The sequence below is a fragment of the Leptonychotes weddellii genome, chromosome 1, assembly GCF_054177405.1.
Source record: "Leptonychotes weddellii isolate Sample4059 chromosome 1, ASM5417740v2, whole genome shotgun sequence".
In the NCBI taxonomy this organism is placed as follows: Eukaryota; Metazoa; Chordata; class Mammalia; order Carnivora; family Phocidae; genus Leptonychotes; species Leptonychotes weddellii.
This window is the reverse complement of record NC_138369.1, coordinates 68,350,086-68,373,050: the sequence shown is the minus strand read 5'-3', so window position 1 is coordinate 68,373,050 and position 22,965 is coordinate 68,350,086. Positions and strand designations below refer to the sequence as shown.

General features: G+C 36.5%; 1 protein-coding gene across 2 annotated transcripts in view; it reads left to right on the top strand.

The window, feature by feature from the left end:
- The window catches only part of UBE2E2 (ubiquitin conjugating enzyme E2 E2), a 351,397-nt gene that overhangs the window by 200,636 nt on the left and 127,796 nt on the right, over positions 1 to 22,965 (top strand). The gene's annotated exons all lie outside the window — the stretch shown is intronic.

Here is a 22,965-nt window from a genome sequence, read left to right as displayed (position 1 = left end):
ACTACTTTCTGAAGGTCTTAAAAATCACTGTTATGATAGATCTTTCATGTTAGGTATAGACTCCTTGAATCGTCAGAACAACAGTAGAAGGAGATGTGTTGTGATGATTACAGCAGTAATGCAATCTAAGTGCCAGATTTAGCAGGATTTAAGTCATGCTGTTACTTTGCAAATGAGACTTTAATATGGTTAAAATTCCCTTGGTAGTAGGGATGTTAGATTAAAGGCCTTGGCACCTGTTCTAGACTTCCTGATTTTCTTTCACAAATGTTACTTTTCAAATGTACTAGTCATAACCCTTGAGCTTCACTGTCTCTGGCTATTGAGGATGCTTCACATGTAGAGAAGAGTTACCACTCCTTCACCCTGAGAATGTGCTCTTTTTGTTGTTTTATCTCTCAAGTGATAGGTTCTCAACATGTGACACACTTTCTCTTACCAGGTCTCCCTTAGGTCCAACATGGCAAAGGCCTAGTGTACAAGCCACTCAGGACTTGAAATAGTATGGGAAAGTACTTTATCAGAATCACCTGGGAAGTTGTGGGTGTTGCTTGAGAATTTGTGTTGTTTTGTAGTGAGTGACTTTGCAGCAGTTATTCCCACTTGCTTGCTGTGCATAGTCTTGAGAGAGAAACCCAGACTAGATAGACTCTGAGCTATGTGGTAGCAGAGACACTCTCTGTTTTCCTTAACATTGTGGCCTTTGTGCCTGGTATGGCATCTGACCCGTAGTAGGCACTGAATAAATATTTGTTAAATGAATGAATGAATCGTTGATTTCACTGACATTTTCTTCTCTCAAGGCACCTGCTCAGCTGATTTGAATTGCATGATACAACATGCAATGGGGGAAACTCCCTCTACCTCCTCCTTGCTCAGAGCTACAGAATCCTGAGATCTTCTGTCTCATTCCTCATATAAGAGATTTCAAAACCAGCAGTCAGACTTGCGTGGATGCTGACAAAATGCCCACCTACTGGTAGACTACACTAAGTCTTGGCATGCAAACACAAGAACAAATGAACAAAATACTTTCTAGGCATTTAGAAGGAGGCAAGCAGATGTTTAAAAGAGGGAGTGCTTGATGAGACATTGGAACAAGTGGTCCTCATTTACTGTAGAACTTACGAATGATTCTCAAACCTGAATTATTATTTACGTTAGTTTCAGTTGTCTGCTAAATATAAGTTCATTGAGGGCATGATTCTGTGTTCATATTTTTTATCATCTATTAGTTTGATACTTATTAATGAAGTACAACTCCATAACAGGAATGCTAGTGACATTCTAAAAAAAATTTTTCCTTTGATTGTGAAAGAAAATCAGTCTTCTTACAGAGAATTTGGACATAAAAAAGTGCAAAAAGATGATGAAAACCATCTATCATCTTATCATCCAGAGAAGATCGGTATCAACATGTTGATATCTTTCCAGGTTTCTATGCTGTGTGTATGTGTATCCAATTTTCATAGAAATTGGATAAATTAATTTTGTATTTTACTTTTTCACTGAGTATTCCCCTATACCATTAAAGAATCACCAAATATATACTTTTTAATGACTTGATATTATTCTACTGTATGAATGTATTATAATTTATTTAACCATTTTTCTATTTTTAGATATTTAAATTCTAAATTTAAATTCTGTGACTTAGAAAGATAATTTTAATTGACAGTCCTCTAGTTGTATCATGTTTTTAAGGTGTACATACAATTTAAAGTCCAAATGCGGCTCTTTTATGACTGTTGGATATGAAACCTAAAGTAATTGGAAGTACTAGAGAATAATGCAGGAGATAGGCACTTCTGATTAACAATGACCCATAATCTGTCAGTGACTTTTCCTTTTATCTGTAGTGTAGGGACAAATGATGTTCATAGTTGTAACTTCCAAGACATGCATTTACAATATTCTTCATCATCGACACCAGAATTACTTGTAAAGAGGCAAGAATATTCACTAAGTGTTAAATCATGATATATCTATTGATTTGTATACTTACAGATTAGTGAAAACCTGCTTATTATATGAAGTCTTCTCCATACTCCTCTTCTCTCCAGGAAAAGAGTAGTCTTTGCATGAATATTTTTCTGCCTTTCTGATTAGGCCTACAAAATCCCAGACTAGGGATTGCCTAGTCAGGAACAGAGTAAACCTGAGGAAAATAATAACTGTCATTTGACATATGAAAAGAAGGTCATGTGGCTCATTTAGAAGAGGTAGCATCCTTATTCCTTTTACTTTCAAATGAGTAAGGGCAAAAGTTATAGGAAGCAAGATTTGAGTTTTAGTATTAAGGATAACTTTTTGGGGGAAAGATTTATTTATGTGTGTGTGTATGAGAGAGAGAGAGAGAGGTGGGGAGGGGCAGCGGCAGATGGAGTCTTAGGCAGACTCTGGGCTGAGCATAGAGTCCAACACGGGGTTATATCTCATGACCCTGAGATCACGACTTGAGCTGAAACCAAGAGTGGACTCTTAACTGACTGCTCCACCCAGGTGTTCTAAGACTAACTTTTCTGAAAGTAAAAACTCTTCTAAAGGGGCATGATCTACCTTATTTGTGTGAACTAAAAGTGTTTAAACACCTCACAAGGTTTGTTATGTAGGTATTTCTCTATTAGCTTAGAGGTCAACTAAATGATCTGAGTATCTGTAATTACAGATACTCAGATCATTTGAACAAATGCAACAGAAAATATTTTAGTACATGATTGTGGTAGACATAAACTCTTACATAATTAGGTAATGACTGATCTCTATTACAGTCTAGCATTACCTGGCTTAGGAGATGGTCTTATGCTGATCCAAAAGATGATCTTAACAGGAATAAATGGAAGACACCAAGTTTGGCTTTTCCAAGTAGTGGCACAGTTACTGAATGAGATAAATGAGGTATCATGATAGCAGGAAATTTGTTGATCAGTAAGTCAGAACATTAATGGTGGTGCCAAAAATAACCAATTAGGTGTTATGTGATATTGAATGAGTAAATGAATAATTTTTAAAATTGTATATATACATTCCAAATGAAGGGAGTTAAGAAGTTGGTATTTGAGGGTACCTGGGTGGCTCAGTCGGTTAAGCGACTGCCTTCAGCTCAGGTCATGATCCTGGAGTCCCGGGATCGAGTCCCACGTCAGGCTCCCTGCTCAGCAGGGAGTCTGCTTCTCCCTCTGACCTTCTCTCTCTCTCTCTCTCTCATTCTCACTCTCTCAAATAAATAAATAAATCTTAAAAAAAAAAAAAGAAGAAGTTGGTATTTGATGGTGATCAGATCGCACTAGAATAATAGGTTCTTTAAGAAATTTTTTTAAAGATTTATTTGAGAAAGAGCGTGAGCGAGAGAGTGCAAGCTGAGGGAGGGGCAGAGGGAGAAGAAGGAGCAGACCCACGCCAAGCATGGAGCCCGACGCAGGACTCAATGCCAGGACTCTGGGATCATGACCTGAGCTGACGGCAGACACTTAACCAACTGAACCACCGAGGGGCCCCAAAAATTTTTTTAAAAGAGATAATTTTCTTAGATACTTAAGAGGAACATCAACAAAAGATTGGGATGGTGGATAAAATAAATGGCCATTTTATTTATTTTTAAAGATTTTATTTATTTATTTGTCAGAGGGAGAGAGAGAGTACAAGAAGGGGGAGCGGCAGGCAGAGCAGGCAGAGGAGCAGGCTCTCCCCTGAGCCCGGAACCTGATTCGGGACTCGATCCCAGGACCCTGGGATCATGACCTGAGCTGAAGGCGGACGCTTAACTGACTGAGCCACCCTAAGTGACCATTTTAGATAGAATTGTTAGGTAGATTCTTTCTGAGAGATGACACTTGAATGGTGGGGAGACAGTGGTTTGCTGGAGTTGAATACCCCATCTCTATTGCCACTACTCAGCTGCAGTTCAGTGTCACCAATCCAGTGTTGCCAGATCTACCATTTTTCAAGAGAAGCCAAGAATCCATGCATCTTTATAAAACTTTTTAAAATACTGAGCAGGTAAACAAGCATGTCTGAAGATGAGGTGTTCGATTATTAGCTTGTGACCCCTGCAAGGGGATCTGCCAGGACCTCAGCCATAAGTAGGAATAAAGAAAAAGTGAGTCTTTGAGGCAACCAGGATTGTTTGACATAGAGAAGGAACAGAGAGTTACTTCAAATACCTGTGGGTTGTCAGATGGAAGAGAGATATGGCTTATTCTCTTTCCAGAAATCAGAATGGGAACCAGTGGGTAAAAAGTGCAAGAAGGCAGATTTTTACTCAACTTAAGCAGTAACAGAGCAGACTAGAAATAGTGTAGGCTGTATGACTGGAAAATCCGTTTCTAGAAGGTGGTGTACAAGCCACTGGTAGATGATGAGTAGTGAGGAAGGTGAAGGTATAATGAAGGTTTCAGACAAGATGACATTTCAAGTTCTTCCTATCCTGAGATTCTTGAATCACCAAGTTCTAGATCTTTGTTTAGCTTTTCTACAAATGCTAGCCCTTATGTTCAAAAGTGAGTGAATACCCTTCCAGTACATTCTTAAAGACTGGTTTTTTTCTTTGTGTCTACTCACAGTATATGATGAAGATTCTTTTGGTTTGCAGTTCTTGTTTAAAAGGTCCCTTCTGTTTTAAGGAATCGCAACATTCAAAGCCAAAGTTTTAAAGTCTCTGAAACTGTTACTGTTTTTTTTTCACCTAATTGTATATAGAACAGTTTTATAGCTAGTGCTTCAATAAAGCCAGTTTGTTCCAACTGGTATCTTGGAGGTGTAGTACATTAGCAATGCATTGTGAAGTGAACTAAAGATGATCATTTTTTAAAAAATCCTTCACTGGAATTGTCTCACATTTTCATTATTATTTATCTTATAATAAGGATATGAAAATAGAACCCTGATATTTCATCTTTCTTTTCTCAATATACATAACATTTTCTCAAGATTTAATATGGGAGTGTATCTCTATTTCTGTCATAACTTGTTTTAATGGTTAACTATTGTTTATCTCTTATCAGGATGACAGTTAATATTTTGCCAGCTTAGATAAGAGTTCTTGGTTTTCTTTTACTTATAACTGCTTTTAATTACTTTATAACAGACTAAAGCTATAATCTGTATAGTGCTTGCATGGCCAGTATATTCATTTCTAAACCAGTTATTGTAATAGGTACCAGGTGCTTAAAACATACCTTAAACTGAAATATGGGCAATTATGATTTTGCAAAATGTATAAAGTTTTTATTAGGATATTCATGAATGTTATCGGTGAGATAATATATGGTCATAAATCCTACATCTCTTCTTGAATGTCAAGATCAGTAGTACATTGGACTAGTGCTACCTGTCTATGAGTGAAGACCATGCCTTAGCAGTGGAATACTGAAAACAGAATCCGCATACCCTCCTTCAATCCATATGCTCAGGAAGGCCCATTTTGCCTGACTTATTACTGAGTCTGGTGGTTGACCTCTTGAATAGCGGCACACTACTGAGAATTTTGAGAGTGCTGAGAGTGAGTGGATATTTTAAGAGTTTTCCTTCAAACTTTTCTTCCCTGATTTGGAAAGATAAGTACTGCTTGATAATTTTATTTAATTCAGTAGTTACTTACTGTGCCAAGCTCTATAGAAAATGCCAAATTAAGTAAGACATAAATCTTTAAGGAGCTTCTTTTCTATAATCAACCAGATATGTCTAAGAAATAAAGCAGAAACTATATAATTTGTAATATAATATTAATGAAAAGATAGCAAAGGCTTCCTGTTATCAGATTAAGGTACAAATGATTTCCTAACTGAATTCATTTATCTACAATCAGGCACTAAAGAAGTAGTCAACTGAGATATCTCTTCTAGTAGGGGATTAGGTAGCCTTCCTTATTGGAGAGCAAATATTAATAGATTTTAATACCTTTGATTTTCCTCTGTTTGCCTTAATTGATAACTAAACTTGATGACTTTTTTCCTGGCTTAAAAGAGTAAAATATAGAAAATTAAATCCTATTGCTTGGATTTATGAGCAATTCTTTTACTCCCTTGTGCAAGGGAGTACCATTAATGAAAATTCCTCTGCAGCAGGCAGAATATTTCATTTGAGAATGAAAAAGCAAATTGAGTTAACCTATTGTGCAAGAGATTCGTAGCTAAGTATTGTGTCGGTTTGATCTCAGCTGGGGCTAAGGTACTCTGATAGCTATGAGATATTAAAATGATGGAGAAGTTTAGAGAAGTATGACTGTGAATTTTATATAAATAAAGCAATTTGATTTATAAGTGGTACAGTTTATTTTACCTTTATGATTTGGTAGATGTATTAAGCCAACTAATTCTTAAGTTGGTATCAACTTTAGATGCATGTTTACTTACAAGCCTTCTAATAATAGCATCAATTCTTTTAGCAGTATGAATGGATAATTTAAGTCAAAATAAACATTTGTTTCATTCTTTTCTACTTTTACTACGTATTTACCATTTGACTATGAAAAATTTCAGTCCTATACAAAGTAAATTATTATAATGAACCCTATTTTCTCATCACATTTATCAACACATGACCATTCATCTTTTAACTGTCCCCCTAACAACCCCCATCTCACTTCAGATTTCAAAGCAAATCCCAGGCATCACATTATTCCTTGTAAATATTTCAGTACATGTCTTTATAAGTAAGGATTCTTTTTTTTTCTTTAAATATAACTATAATACTATTAAAACAGCTGCTTTTTACAGGGCACCTGGGTGGCTTGGTCGGTTGGGTGTCTGCCTTCAGCTCAGGTCATGATCCCAGGACCCTGGGATTGAGCCCTACATCAGGCTCTTTGCTCAGTGGGGAGCCTGCTTTTCCCTCTCCCTCTGCCCCTCCCCCTGCTCGTGCACGCACATGCGTGCTCTCTCTCTCTCTCTCTCAAATAAATAAATATATAAATAAAATCTTAAAAAAAAAAACAGAGCTGCTTTTTAATTGCAGGTAGGAAGTAAGGAACACTGGGGTCTAACCAAGTTCTGATGACGTTAAATAGCTCTAGGTACGTAGCCCTTGGTACTTGGGCAAGTCATTTAACTTTACTCTCTCCATGTTTTCTTGTCTTTGTAAAGAGGTAATTCAGCAAGATAGTATCTAAAATCCCATTTGTCTCTAAACTTTATAATTTAAAAAATGAAGAGACTTCCAGTTTCTGGTCCAGCATTTAAGGAGCTTATAAGTTGTCACTCTGTCCTAACAAGAAAAAGCTGAAGAAACTGAAAAACCAATAACTGTCCTTAGATCTGTCAGAAAAGTGAGGTTACAGGGCAAACCGTTGCCCTCAAAACTGGAGTAACAGATGGGCAAATACAGAGAATCACAACTTACTAAAGTAGAAATGTCTGTGAGAACCAGTACTGGAGCAGGAAAGCCTAAACTATAATCCATGAATTTTTAGAGGTTCAGGGTGGACAAGTCTGAGAGTTAAAAACTCCAGTGGGGGCCAGTCATAGGGGTTCTCTACACTTTCGTAGTTTTACCGCCAGGAGCTTGACTAGGTTCTCACATACCCTTTCTGCTTCTGGCATGGGGAGAGGAAAAGAAAAGTAGTTGATTTTGAAATGCTCCAGAACACCCTGTCCTTCATAACAAGGGCTGTCCTCAAGAGAAACTGTTTTACCAGAGCCTAAACTATTTGGGATTTATCAGAGCCTAAATGACCTGGAGAAAGGAAATACCCAGCTCCAGCCCACTGTAGCTATCCTATCCCACCTAGGTTGGGGGGAAAACTGAGAAGCCCTTACAAAGTTCACAGCTCAGAGGCAAAGGCTCACTAAAAGACTGAGATCTAGTCATAATAGAGCTGTAGAATGCTTTCCCTATCTCTTTACCTTAACCACTGCATTACTAAAGGCCTGTTTATTGAAGCAGCTCCCTTTACCTAGTACATCACATTACAGCTATGAAGAAAAAATCGCAAGGCATAGTAAAAACACAGGTTAATGGGACAGAGCAAGCAAAAGAACCAGACTCCAATATGGCAAGGATGTTGGAATTATCAGACTGGGAATTTAAAACAAACTATGATTAAAATGCTAAGGATTCCAACCGCTAAAGTAAGATGGGATGCAAAAACATGGGTGTTGTAAGCAGAGAGATGGAAATTCTAAGAAAGAATCAAAAAGAAGTACTAAACAAACTATAGAAATGATCCCTGAAAGTATAGTCTTGTATGGTGATTAACATAATAAAAGGAAAAAAAAAGAAGTACTAAAGATCAAAAACAGTGTAACAGAAATGAAGAATGCTTTTAGTGGTCTCATTAGTAGACTGGACATGGTGAGGAAAGATCTTTGAGCTTGATGATGTCAATAAAAACTTCCAAAAAGGAAAAGCAAAGAGAACAAAGACTGAAGAAACAGAACACAATATCCAAGAATTGTTACCACAAGTGTAACATTTATGTAATGGTAATACTGTAGGAGAAAAAGAGATAAAAGAACAGAAGAAATATTTGAAAGAATAATGACTGAGAATTTTCCCAGACTAATGTCAGATACCAAACTACAGATCCAGTAAACTCAGAGAATGCCAGACAGGATAAATGCCAAAAAAGCTACATCTAAGCATATCATCTTCAAATTGCATACCGCGATTGCCATAGTAGAATTTCTTTATGCTGATGACTTCTGAATATGTGTGTGTGTATTGTGTGTGTGTCCAACTCCATTCTCTCTTCTGAACTCCAGGCCCACCTGTACAACTTCCTACTTCACATTTCATTTGGATGTCTCACAAACATCTCAAATTTTACATGCTCAAGGGAAGTAGTTGATTTTACTCTCCAAATTTGTTTGCAACCTTCTCATCCCCAGCCCCAGTCTATTCGTAATTGATAAAAGCACATCATTCACCTAGTAGCTCAAACCAGAACTCTAGAAATCAATTTTTACCTCTCCTTCATCCCCCTAAGCTGTTCACCATGGAGTTCTATCCATTGTGCCTACAAAATAAAACCATTAGTTTGTTTCCTCTTATAACATTCTGTTCTCCTTGCTTTCAATCTTGCCCTTCCCAATCCCTGCTTAGTTCATCATCTACAGAGAGTAGCCTGAATGATCTTAATAAGATGTAAATGGGATTTTATGTCTCTATTGACTTCCCATAATGCTCAAAATAAAATCTAACTCTAAACTACTTACCATGCCTTCAAAGACTCTACATGATCCATATCTCAGCCTTCACCCTCCCACTCTTCTTACTGAATTTAAGGACCTCTTTCAGATCCTCAAAGCAAGTTCCTTCCCATCTTGGGGACCTTGCACATTCTGATTTCCTCCCACCTCTTATATGGTTCCTTCTTATTCTATAGATCTTAGCTTAAATATCACTATAAAATGAAGCTTTCTTTACGACCGTATAGCTAAAATAGCTCCCTCTCCTGCTGTTGGTTGCCTTTATGATTTATAACTCTTCTTGTAGCCTGCAAGTGCTACTCTTACTTGGTCTGTTTTTGTGACTTTTGTCTGTTACCATGCCAGAACATAAGCTCCATGAGGACAGGGACTGTGTCTGTCTACCTTGACATTATATATACAAGTCTTCAGTAGTGTTTGGATCATTCTTGACACTCAGCAAACATATTGGATGGAGGGAGGGAAGAAGGGTGAGGTTGGAAAACATGGCTAAGTTCAGAAAAATGGAGACAATAGAAGAAAGACGTGGAGAGGGGAAAATGTTCTAGACAGGATTGCAGTATCAACCCCAGTGTAGAAAAATGAGTATAGTGGTCCTAACAGTTGATCCTGACATCCATTCCACCCTAGTAATTAGTCTAAGCCATTAATAATAATCATCTTTCCTGTTTGTGGATCGGCCTGAGCAGTGAGACATGAGAGGCAGTCTACTATATGGGGTCTAGAAATGTGTTCCTCACTTCCATGAAAGAGAACATGGGAAGTGGTACTCTCTCATCCTCCTCTGGATTAGAGATCCTTTGGATTGGATTGGAGATCTTAGAACCATCTTGCTACCAGCTGAAAGATGAAGGGTAGTTGTAGGAATTCATTCTGGAAAGGTTGTTCAGACTCAGGGTCCTTGAATGATAGCCTGTGGCAGTCTGTTTAGTGCTTAAAAACATAGACCCTGGGTGAAGACTGCCTGAAATCTAATTTTATTTCCACCACTTTCTAGCTGTGTGACCTAGGGCAAGTTACTTAACTTTTCCTCTTCCTTGTTCTTCATTTGTCAAGTGCCAATAGTAATAATACCTACCTCATAGGGTTGTCATGAAGATTAAATGAGTTTATCGTTATAAAGCTCTTAGAACACTGCTCAGACCACATTAAGCATTTAATATGTTGGCTGTTATTCTTAGTGGTGGCGATATTTATTATTTTATAGTTAGCTGTTCACAAGCTTCTGTGTACATAAAAACCACATAGGAAGTTTGTGAAACACTGCATCCCCTTGCCAGAACATTTTATTGGGTGGGTATAGGTTTGGCCAGTGCATCTTCTGCTACAGGTAGCCCACAGAGAAACTGCAAAAGACAGTAAAGAGTCAGTGGAGGCTTTACAGCAGTGAAGTGAGATAGGACCAATGGTCTGTAATTCCTTACAGACCTTCCTTAATCCATTTGGTATCTTTACAGGGACTTGGGGGTTGGAGAATGAAAATGAAAAGGTTTTGAAATGGTTGCTTGATGTATGACAAAGGAAATCTTGATAGGCTTTGATATAAGAAAACACTTTGAGATTTTGAGCCTATACAGCTCAAAGAATGTTGGTACCACTGAAAAGATGAGAAAATGTCAGAAAGGTGAGTCTATTTGCTTTGTTTTGTTTAATATGATGGAGGTCTGCTTGGGGCCATGCCCAGTTGGCAGTTAAAAGATGCTGGCCTGAAAGTTTCTCTAAAGGGAGAGCTGGAGAAGCTGCGAGCTAAGAGAATGGTCTCCACCAGCTAGCCTTCAAGTTTCTCAGCTAAACTCAGGTGTCAAGAACCCATCATTTACAATTTCTTTAAAACTAACCACTGGGATTGCATTGCTTGAAATTCTATGTCATGGTGTAATTATCTTTTCTAATGTTTTCTGAAGTTATGATAACTTTTCCATAGTTTGTGGTACTCTTATTTTTCCTATTATTTATAGAAGAATTGGTTAACTGAAGATTTTTAATTTTGTTTAAGACCCTATTACCTGTACTCTGCTGGATATTTTATACACATTATTTATAATCCTCACAACAGTCTTGCAGGATAAGCACACCTTACATATGTGAGAAAAATAAAGACTCAAAGAGGTTAAGTTACTTACCTAAAGTCATAGCTAAGCTAGAATTCAAACTGAGGTCTGTCCTAGAAGTTCTTGCTCTTACTAGGTTTCAGTAATGTAGCCAGTCGTTAACTAACAGAGAATGCTTAACTATGCTTAACATTTCTTTGAAATCTGCGAAGAAACTCTTCATTAAGATGCTGTCATTCTGTTTTCATGTTACACATAGCATGTAGGTATTACTGATGAGTAGCAGAGAACAAATAGATCCTGAGGTGCCTATTTTATCTTTTAATGAAAAAAAGTTATCATTATTTGACAATTTTAATTCTCACATCCATATATTATATTCTCACATGAGACATTAAATCCACTTAATACACTTTAGTAAATGATGTATTTTCTCCAGATTACTGCTATCTCTCCTTCCTCTGTCTCTGTCCTCACAAATAAATTACCTTGAGAATAAACCTTTTCTTTGTGTAAAGATAGAAAAGCTAAATCTGGTATTAAAACAAACAAACAAACAAAAAATAAGTTGTCTTCATGTCTGAAAAAGAATCTCACTTGTGGGGCAGGGGGATGGTAGGAAAAATCCCTGAATGTAGAGTTTATGAATTATCTAGAAAATTTCTAGCTGAATTCCAAGTATTCAAAAGATGTTTTGATATATTAGCCAATATATTTTTTGAATCATTAAAAGAATTAAACATATTGTCTAAATACTGTGCAAAGGATGTTTAATAGAGCCTTGTAAATTAATTGGAGAGTTTTACATGCTAGTAGAGTTTTCATATATTTCCAGGAACTTTTGAGGCATTGAAGAAGCAATTTTGAGAACATTGTCTATTCTTTTATTTTACTGCATTAATGGAATTGGGTTTTCTTTAAGGTTTTTTGAAAGAAAATAATCTATAAAGATAGGATTTTTTCTGTTATTCCCATCAGCAACAATGGATATATGAACAGAGAAAATGGCAGTATTTACCTGGCTTTCTAGAAACTCTAGTGTCCTCCCTGTCACTGTTAGCATTACCACTCTATTGATAAGCAGAAACAGAGTACATGTGTTAGTGGAGCCCCTCAAGTATTGAAGTGACACTGATATTTATATATGGCTCTTGAAAACAGATTTTGTTCATATAGAGTCTTACCTCTTAATCATCTCAAACATATTAAGAGTCCATGCATATTCAGCTTGGGTAGAATGATAACATTTAACATTAGTTACAAAGTGATGCTATCTCTTCCTTTTCTTTCCTCAACCTTCCTCACCTCCCAGCCCCAATCTTTCACTGATTCTGTGGTACTGTTAGGTGTCTGAAGTGTACGGAATGTGTGTATGTAAGGGGCGGCGAGTCAGGGGAAAATAGAAGAAAGGAGAAGGTAATTGGTTTGTAAATTGGTTTACATGTATTTTGGTTTGGGATTTTTTTTCTTTTTAAGCTATGGACCCTTTATTTAAACAAAATTTGATCCCAAACTATGGAATATGTAAAAGCAGGACTATTCTGTTTGGAGTAGGAATACAAAGCTGAACCTCACTAATACATCCCCTACTTCTCTCAGTGGAGGAGGAGACACAGGAGAAGTCTTTTAAATAACTTGTAGGAGCAACACTTGAAAACCATTCCTCTGCACTGAAGATTCATGTTTTATTGTAGTATATTGAGTTCACTATGGAGGAAGATGGATTTTTACTGTTTGAAGTTAGCAAATTTTGTTCGTGAGCTCAGTATGTGCAAGGTATTAGCATAACATAGATTTAAAAATTTGGATGTCTAGGCTAGTATTAGTTTACTTTTTCATGTTATTTATCTGTTAAAATTGCCTCTTAATAAGAGATGTAAGTCTCCCATTTTTTTACTCTTGCGAAGAGGCATGAGTACAGTATAGTTTACTTATATATGGATAGATTATAATCATTAAAAATTCCCTGATTTCTCTTGATCTGTGGTATATATCAGCTATTAATTTCCTTGTCCTTTTCTTAGATAACATATTTTAGTAGAGCTATATTAAGAGTTGTATAATGGAATTTACACATTTATCATTACTTATGACATATCTTTGAATCTCCTCTTAAAAACAGAACAGAGCTTTGCAAATTTTTAGTCTTTGAAAACAACTTTATTTGCATTAACCACTGTATATTGAAAAACCTTCCTTTTCTCAGGCTGTATCCATTTAAATTACTTAAACCCTGCAAGCTGAAGGTTAAGGGCCTGAGTTTGGTTGTTTTGTATCATAAATTATAACATTATGGAAATGCAGTTAGTGTGATACTTATCAAAAATAAAGCCTTAATGTTTAGGGATATAAATTAGTTCAAAATATTTTTAATAAGAACATGGCCAAGTTGTCCCACATATTGCATTCAGGCTGTTAAATAGTAATCAGGAGAAGATGATGTACATTACTAATTAGGCGCTAACAAACAATTCATGTAAAACCATCTTTAAATCTGATAACTGAAAAACACGTAGGTAACCCCTACTAATCATGATCATATAGTAATGTATAACGTTCAATCCAGAAGATTTGGATAAATGTTCTACGGCGATACCCAGAAATCAGCTTTTAGGTAATTTCTGTAAAGTGTTTCCTGTTTTATCAAATATAGTAATTACATCACAAGCAGTTTCAAATTTCAGAGAAAAAAAGCAACAGTCTTTGTCTTTCTCAATTCTGATTACCCTAAGTTAGGAGAAATAGTTTTTCTTAATTAATTAATGCTTTAAGATTGTGGGCTGAAAAGTGCCATAAAGTGCAAATTACTGTTTATTTGAATGAACAGTCTTAATGTTTAATAATTAAAAAGTGGAATAAAAGGAAAAGCCAAAAATTGTAACAAATAGTTGTCATTTAAACTCAAATCTCTAAAAATGAATACTGCATTAGACTTTAAGCAGATTTTTTTTACATCTGAAGAGATTATTTATAATATTTAGAAGGCTTTTATTATGTAACTGCATGTAACAGTGTACCACTTACACCTTTTTGTTGACAAATTGCCACTGTAAACCTCTACAGCTCTAATAGGCTCTTTTTTCTCTACTTTCTTTTTCCAACAAGTTTAATACTTGAGTATAATGCTTCCTGTTATTATGTCCCAATGTAGTAGTAGTTTTCTCAATTTTGAATATTTCATATTCAATCAAGGTTGACTTAAATACTTTAAAAACTCCTCCCACCCCAACCCTATAGAGATATGTTTACGTATATTCATTTGGATTCATCTGGATTCATTTCCAGATAGCAATAACATTTAGATTTCTGCTTTTTTCTTTGAAGTTCATAATGAAATTAATAAATGTGTGATCCTATAAGAATAGACATTTGTTTGCTATCCTGATAAAAAGACTCTTAAATATTCTGCAACTAAAAATATTAAACATGACATTTTCAGCTTTTGATGTCTTTTAACAAGTACTGTATTCCTATACTCATATATATTCAACATTTATGTGATGATAATGGGAGCAAAAAAATAAATACGACTTTTTGGTAGAAGACTTGTACCTAGAGCTCCTGGATGGCTCAGTCAGTTAAGCGTCTGCCTTCAGATGAGGTCATGATCCTGGGGTCCTGGGATAGAGCCCTGCATCGGGCTCCCCACTCAGCAGGGAGTCTGCTTCTCCCTCTGCCTCCCCCCCGACTTGTGCTCTCACGCTCTCTCTCTCAAATAAAATCTTTTTAAAGAAAAATTTAAAAAACTTGTACCTACATGTTACTCATTCAACAAATAACTATTGAATGTCATTTCCTATATGCCAGGCACTGTTCCAGGCACCTGAGATTCTGCAGCATACCAAACAAAATTGCATTCTCACGAATATACCTGCAAGTAAAATGCTTTATTATTGATTTACTCTTCTATAAAGAACTAGTCTAGCTTTACGACAGTAAACAAAAACATCGTGGGTTTATACCTTAAAAAAAGAAAAACTGGTGAAAGTCAGCTGATTGAATCCTATCATATGTGAAGCTGGAGTGCTATTTGATGTATGATTTAGAACTGTTTTAATGCAAATGAATGTTCTGGACTAATGTCAACAGTAAATGTATATGATTTTTTAGCATTGTTTAACACTATATATTGGTTGTTTAAAAAAATTTAAAAACAAATTGATCAGACCTATATATTATATAGGCTAATGACAGCTTATTGGCTGTAATTAACCACAGTATGTGATCTCTTAATGTTGAAAATACCTTGCAATTTTAAGGAATCAAGAAATTGGCTTGTCTTCCTGGCTTTAAAAAAAAAAATTAAACACTGAGCTAAGTTATGTATTTGGTTAATACTCCCAAACTATTTGGCTCAAGGGAAAAATAGACTTGACAAAATTAGAGTAAATGAAAAATCTGGGCCATTGGTGGTCTCCTTTTATAAATTTATATCCCTTAAAAAAAGTTAATCATAGCAAATCATGTCTTGCTTTTTTTCAAAATCTAAAGAGTGGAAATACATATAGACTACAATGATAAATTTTTTAAGCTCCCTTGTTTGTAAGAGTAAAAGAGAAATTTTTCTTTTTTTCCTCATTTGTGTTTAAGATAAATCCTCAGGGTTATCTATTTATAATATTGTGAAAACCATTTTCTTTGAGCATACAAACATAAAGATTTCCAATAGCCTGCAGCTAGTATGCACTGTCTGAAGCTAATAGATTGGAAAGAATACTGCTGCTGTTTGAGTAAAAGTTAATGCTTTGGCGACCAGCTAATACACTTAACGATAGTGTATGAGCAGTGGGTGTCCTGCTTATTTTTATTACAAGCTTTGTCACTGTGCAATTTTCTTACAACATGCTAACAGTAATCCACTTTAAGCTCATGCTTAAATATTTATTGAATGTGGTAGCCAAGGAACTATGTTTAAAAAGTACATTAAAAAATATCTCAATCTGGCATTCAGTTGCTTACCAAGCAACATAACCTGAATTATGGTTTATCTCAGACTTTATAATAATAAGTAATAGTTCAATATCAAATAGAACTCTGAAGAGAATAAAGTTTGCATCCCCCAAATGAGATAATTGTGCATCAGCTTTACTAAACTAGCCAAAAGATAAAGTCAGAAAATTCTTAGTACAAAAAACATACTCCAAAATGATCACCCTATGTGTGTCCAAAAGGGTCTCCAGTATCCTGTGTCTCACCTCCCACTCTTTTATTACAATTCTAAAATTTCATTTTAATATGAATATATATAAGATAGATATTTTATATTCTTCCTCCTCTCCAAATACACAGATATGCAGACTTGTATAAATTATGTAATTACATAAAAATCAAAAGGCATAAGGATGTACCACTGAATTTAGGAAACATGGGTACACTGGGGTGTGTGTTTACACACACTGAAATGTGGTAAAGAAGAAAAATCCGAAGAAAAGGATGTTCTGCCAGGGTAAAGCTTTATTAGCTGTACTTTCCCCCTGTCTCATATCGGAAGCAACCAGTTTTTTCATTTGTTTAAAAATAAAGCATTTTCACACTGAATGTTAGCTTATTAAAAGGCCTTTTATCACTGTAAATTTTACTACATTATTTGCATATCAAAATTCACAAAGCACAATTGAACCTACTATTCGGTATCTTGAAAGCAGCCTTGGTTTCATGTCTACTTTCATTATTTGCCAAAAACTTGAAAAGTTCTCTTTGTAGTTCTTATTGTGGTAGCTGGGATTGAAATATTATTTCTAATAAATAAGCCAGATTGCTTTTAAGCCAAATCTGGCCAATCTGTCATTTATATCCCCATCTATTAATTTTAAACTCAGTTGTTATTAATTTTAACTTCCAAGTTTTAAATGCGTAGTAAGAGTCATGGGGTACAGAGGAGGTGATGGATTGGGGATGGCATTAGAATCAGCTATGGGTCTAGCACTGTACTGCTAGACACACTGTTCACAATAATAGCTGTTAGACACAATGCTCACAATAAGCTTCAAGGTAAATATTGTTAATCCTATTTTACAAAATAAAAAGCTCAGAGATGAACGTTAAGTGGCTTGGCCTAAGGCTCCAGTCACACATCCAGTAAGTGGCTGTATTGATCACCTCTTTATCCCTTCGATGAGGAAAAGATTCCTTACACAGGGTTGTGGGGATGGTTGAACACACAACACCCAGTACTTGTCAGATGAGATTGGCAGCTGTTTATTAGTCACATATACTCACAGCTTCAGGGAGGAAGACCCTGCACTCCATGCAGGTCACATGGGAATTGCACTTGTGAGTAGAGTGAACAGCCAGAGGCTGTGGGAGGCAGGCTTTATAGTATTAGGAGAATGGTGTCTCCCCTGGTTTCCACAGAACAACGTGATTGGCTGTTTTGAATAATTCTACAAACTGACAGGGAACTGAAATCTGCTACTCAGGGATAAGCAGGAACTACACCTGAGCCCTTTGATAAGGAGTGTTACAGGCCCTTATTCACAGAAGCAGAGTGGAGAGGGCAACTTATGGTTAGGCTATTCAAGGCTTTCCTGATTTTACCAGATGTCAAGGCATCACATAATTTTGAACCTTAATTTTAGGTCTTACCCAACAGTGACTGAACTGGGATTCTAATTGTGGACCTTCTGATTTCAGTGACCATATTCATTCCACTGTTCAATGGTATTTCTTCCCCTTGCTAGGATCACATGTTAACATTTTATAAGTAACTAAGTACTTTCCTTTTCTCTGGGCATTTCTTTTCTTTTCTTTTTATTAACATATGTATTACTTGTTTCAGGGGTACAGGTCTGTGATTTATCAGTCTTACACAATTCATAGTGCTCACCATAGTACATACCCTCCCCAATGTCCATCACCCAGCCACCCCATCCCTCCCACGCCCTCCACTCCAGCAACCCTCAGTTTGTTTCCTGAGATTAAGAGTCTCTTATGGCTTGTCTCCCTCTCTGGTTTCATCTTGTTTCATTTTTCCCTCCCTTCCCCTATGATCCTCTTGTCTTGTTTCTCAAATTCCACATATCAGTGGGATCATATGATAATTGTCTTTATCTGACTTATTTCACTTAGCATAATACCCTCTAGTTCCATCCACATTGTTGCAAGTGGCAAGATTTCAATTTTTTTGATGGCTCCATAATATTCCATTGTATATATATACCACATCTTCTTTATCCATTCATCTGTCGATGGACATCTAGGCTCTTTCCATAGTTTGGCTATTGACATTCCTGCTATAAACATTGGGATGCATGTGCCCCTTCAGATCACTGCATTTGTATCTTTGGGGTAAATACCCAGTAGTGCAGTTGCTGGGTCGTGGGGTAGCTCTATTTTCAACTTTCTGAGGAACCTCTATACTGTTTTCCAGAGTGTGGCTGCACCAGCTTGCATTCCCACCAACAGTGTAGGAGGGTTCCCCTTTCTCCGCATCCTTGCCAACATCTGTCATTTCCTGACTTGTTAATTTTAGCCATTCTGACTGGTGTGAGGTGGTATCTCATTGAGGTTTTGATTTGGATTTCCCTGATGCCGAGTGATTCTCTGGGCATTTCTTAGTCTTGTTTTCGTATGAATTCACATGCTGTAGTATCTGTTTATTCTCATACAAAAACTAGAGCACTCTCATTTGGGAAAGAATTTGAGAACTTGTTTTTCTTTTAAAGGAAATCTGAATGAATATAAGTCCTAATTGTATCTTGATTTAGAGTTTTCTTCCTTACACAGAAATTTTTTTCTTTCACGAACTCTACCTCCCCTTCCCAAAACAAAATCATTTCTCCATATTCCATGTTGTTGTTGTTACAAGAACTTGTTGACTTTCCCTCCACAGTCATGCAACTGTATACCGCAAGTCTGGAATGCCCTGTTTCTCCAGTTGTTTGTCCTACATTAGACCTTTTCAACCATTCCTGCACATGGTGACACACACCCCATTCTTGATCTTAATTGGGTGATTCTTCACAGGGGACTTCACACAATACCTTGGGCTAGCTGCTGCAAGAGATAAAAAAAATAAGAGATGGTTTCTGCCATTGAAGCTCTTGCTATGGAAAGTAAGAGAAAGACTGTAAAATGTAAAGGTAAATTAATACACATGGAACTTCTTATTCAGACCCACAGTCTGTCCATGAGCTGGCCTCTGCCTACCTGTGCAGCCTCGTCTTCTGCGATTTTCCTGTCTTCACTTGGCTTAAGCCAACATTGGCCTTATTTCTACTTCTCCACTATGCCAGGTTTTTTGCATCTTGAGGCCTTTCTCCTTGCTATTACTTGCCCTGAAACACTCTTCCTTCATGTCTGGCTCTTTCTCTTTCAGGTTTCTTCCCAAGTGTAATCTATAAAGGAGAGGACTTCTTTGACCATGGTACCTAAAACTTACTTTTATGACTATTCATGCATAGTGGCTCCCAGGTCATCCTCTTACTACCTGTGTGACTTTTCCAAGATATTCAATTTCTCTGTGCCATAGTTTAGTAATCCATAACATGGGAATATGATGATAGATTGGGTTGTTTTGAGAGCTAAGTGCAGTAGTACATGTAAAGTGCTAATTATAATTGTAAGAGTCCCTGGCATGTAGTGAACACTCAGTAAACACAGTCCATTTTTAATCATCATCATTATCATTAAGGGTAAAAGAAGTAGCATAATCCATAAATGCTATAGTTGATCAATATAAGAAAAACTCAGAGACATGCCATGAAATCAACAAGTTTAACTGTCAGAATGGGCAGTGGATGCAGCATGAGCACAGTGACTCCAAAGATCAGTTACTGAAATGGTCCAGTTGGAACAAGTGGGGGGGGGCAGACTATTAATGGAGTCTTAAGTTGGTTATAGTCTATTTAGTTCAACAGAAATTTAAAGAACATCATTTCATGCCAGTCAGTCTCTGAGTTAAGATTGTGGGAGCACAAACATAAACCAATATAGGTTCCCTTAAAGCATCTAAAATTGATTTGGATGGGACTTGAATAAGTGGAAAGAAGCAAGAAAGGTGTTCCATGCAGGCTTCAGAAAGAACATAGGTAGAAGGGTGCCTGGGTGGCATAGTTGGTAGAGCATGTGACTCTTAATCTTGGAGTTGTGAGTTCAAGCCCCAGATTGGGAAGAAAGAAAGAGCACGAGAAAAGGAGGGAGGGAGGGAAAGAAAGAGAGGAGGAGAGAGAGAGAGAGAGAGAGAGAAAGAAAGAAGATTAAGAAGAAAGAAAGAGCAAGAAAGGGAGGGAGGGAAAGCAAGGAGGAGAGAGAGAAAGGAAGGAAGAAAGGGAAAAAAAGAAAACAGGTAGAGGTACAGAGTTAGTAAGGTTCAGGAATTCACATTGAAGGAGAACAGGTCCCCTCATTCCAGAGCAAGAGGAAGTGAGACTGAAGTGAGGGCTCCCAAATTATGGAGGATTTAGGGTACCACAGCTAGAACATGGGCCTTACTCTGTAGACGTTTAGGAGCCCATGGAAGGTTTAAACAAAAGATTGGCAGAAGTAGTACTCAAAATTAGATAACACATTTCTGTCTTTTCTCTGGTATTCCTTGACTCTAAGTATGAAAAGGTTTGAATTAAAAGGGACAAATCTTCTCGACTTTATGTACCAGACACTTTTTTGTAGTTGTACAATTGTGATCTTTTATTAGTTGGTACTAAGTAAATTTTATAGCAGAGTGATAGGCAGTTGGTGACAGGTAGTCATTCAGTTCTTAGTCATGTACTCTTGAGTAATAATTAAAGTATTAAATTTTTCCTTTTCCTTTTATTTTATGTATCACGAACCTGATATATTCTTGAGATACTTAATTAAGTTAGATAATTGTGCTTGTGGCCTATCCCACATGTAAATGGAAAGAAGAAATTTAACATAGTTCATAAATTGAAATATTTGGTCTCACCTGTGCTCAGATTGAAACCATAAAAGAATCAGAATGACTGTAGGTTTATATTGTAAGATTTACCACCATAGTTAGAAATTTTCTAACAACCACATCTCAGTATTTTTGTAAGGTTTGTAGCTTCTTGCAAGCATGTTTGAATACTCACCATACCACATAATGGTTCGCTATTTTTGTCTTCATTTAAGGAAAACATGAATATTACTAGATTTGTCCCCAAATACTTGATTGTCAGATTATTTTTATCAACAAGGAAATCTAAGTAGTATATGAGATTTGGAATAGGAACTCAGTAACACTTATAAATAGGCTGATCAAAAGAAATAATTTTTTATTTCTTGACATTGAATTTGTGATGTTTTGGGTTTTTTGTATGTGATTTTAAAAAGAGAAAAAACAACCTGTTATTTTTATGGGATACTTCTGTGGAAAACAGGAGACTGTGTCCCCTCATGTACACTGCAGAAGGAAGCCATGCAACTGAATTCCTTACTGACTGGTCATCATCATATATTGTTACTTGACAGATGCCAGGAATCCAAGAACTAAAGGGATACAGACTGTATGTCATAGCCAGGATGTTCTGTGCCAGGAGATACTGCCAAACCTCAGGGACACCCCTCCCTTCCAAGTCTGAACCCTGGAATTATGCTAGGGATTCTCATGGATAAATGTTTGGATTAGAGTAGATCTGGGAAATGAAATTGGAATTTTCAGTGAGCCCTGGTATTGGCTAGCTCCCCAAAGCCTCTAATTCCCCAGAGATTTTGAGAGGGAATCTCAGGAGATCTGGAATGAATTATACTCACTCTTAAAATGAATATTCTCCATCCTAGCCTCTTAGCAGCTGTCTCCACCTCTCTCCTCAAGCAGTCTGGGAACCCCGATCATGAAACCACCTTTTTTTTTTTAAGATTTATTTATTTATTTTAGAGAGTGCGCGTGGTGAGGAGGGGCAGAGGGAGAGGGAGAGAATCTCAGTCAGAATCCCTGCTGAGCATGGAGCTTGATTTCACAACCCTGAGATCATGACCCGAGTTGAAATCAAGAGTAAGATGCTTAACCGACTGAGCCACCTGAGTACTCCAACACCACCTTTTAAAAATGGGAAGGTACACTTTCATTTTAATGCGTTTTAGTAGAGTAACACTTTCAGCCAGATGCATTGTATGCTCACCTCATTCCAAAATCCAGATATATAACTCAAGTACCATAGCTCTCTCAATGATTAGTCCAATTTGTGTTGAACCTGCACAGTCTAAGCTTCCATGGCCTTGAAACCTACCTGATCTCAACATTTTATCTGAATGAGCCTCCAATGGAACCAGAAAAGCTATATTTATTAATACTAGAAATTGTTATAGTTTTTAAATTGTTATAGTTTTAAATATATGTAAAATAATGACCTGCATTATCTTTATGATAGCATTTGCACTCAAAGTCTGAACAAACCAAGGATCATGCCTTGTGAACAGAAATATTTAGCATCGAAAGAGAAAACTGGGGGCACTTGGCTGGCTCAGTCTGTAGAGCTTGTGACTCTTGATCTTAGGGTCGTGAGTTCAAGCCCCATGTTGGGGGTAGAGCTTACTTTAATAATAGTAACAATAATACTAATTTTTTAAAAAGGAGAAAAGTATTTTTTGTTAGAAAAGAAGTGGTCACAGATCATACCAACCATATAATTATGTCAGAGCTTTGAAATATAGAGCCATTAGGCAAGATACTGAGATAAAGGATAAAATAAAGATCAATGTAAATGTTTCAGTGTAGTTAAGTTGAAGTATACTAATAAATTTTAAGTAAATTTTACTAGTAGAATAGTTTCCAGATTTTAAATAACCATGAAGAGTTGAGTTATTGCTCGATTTAGATTTTTTAA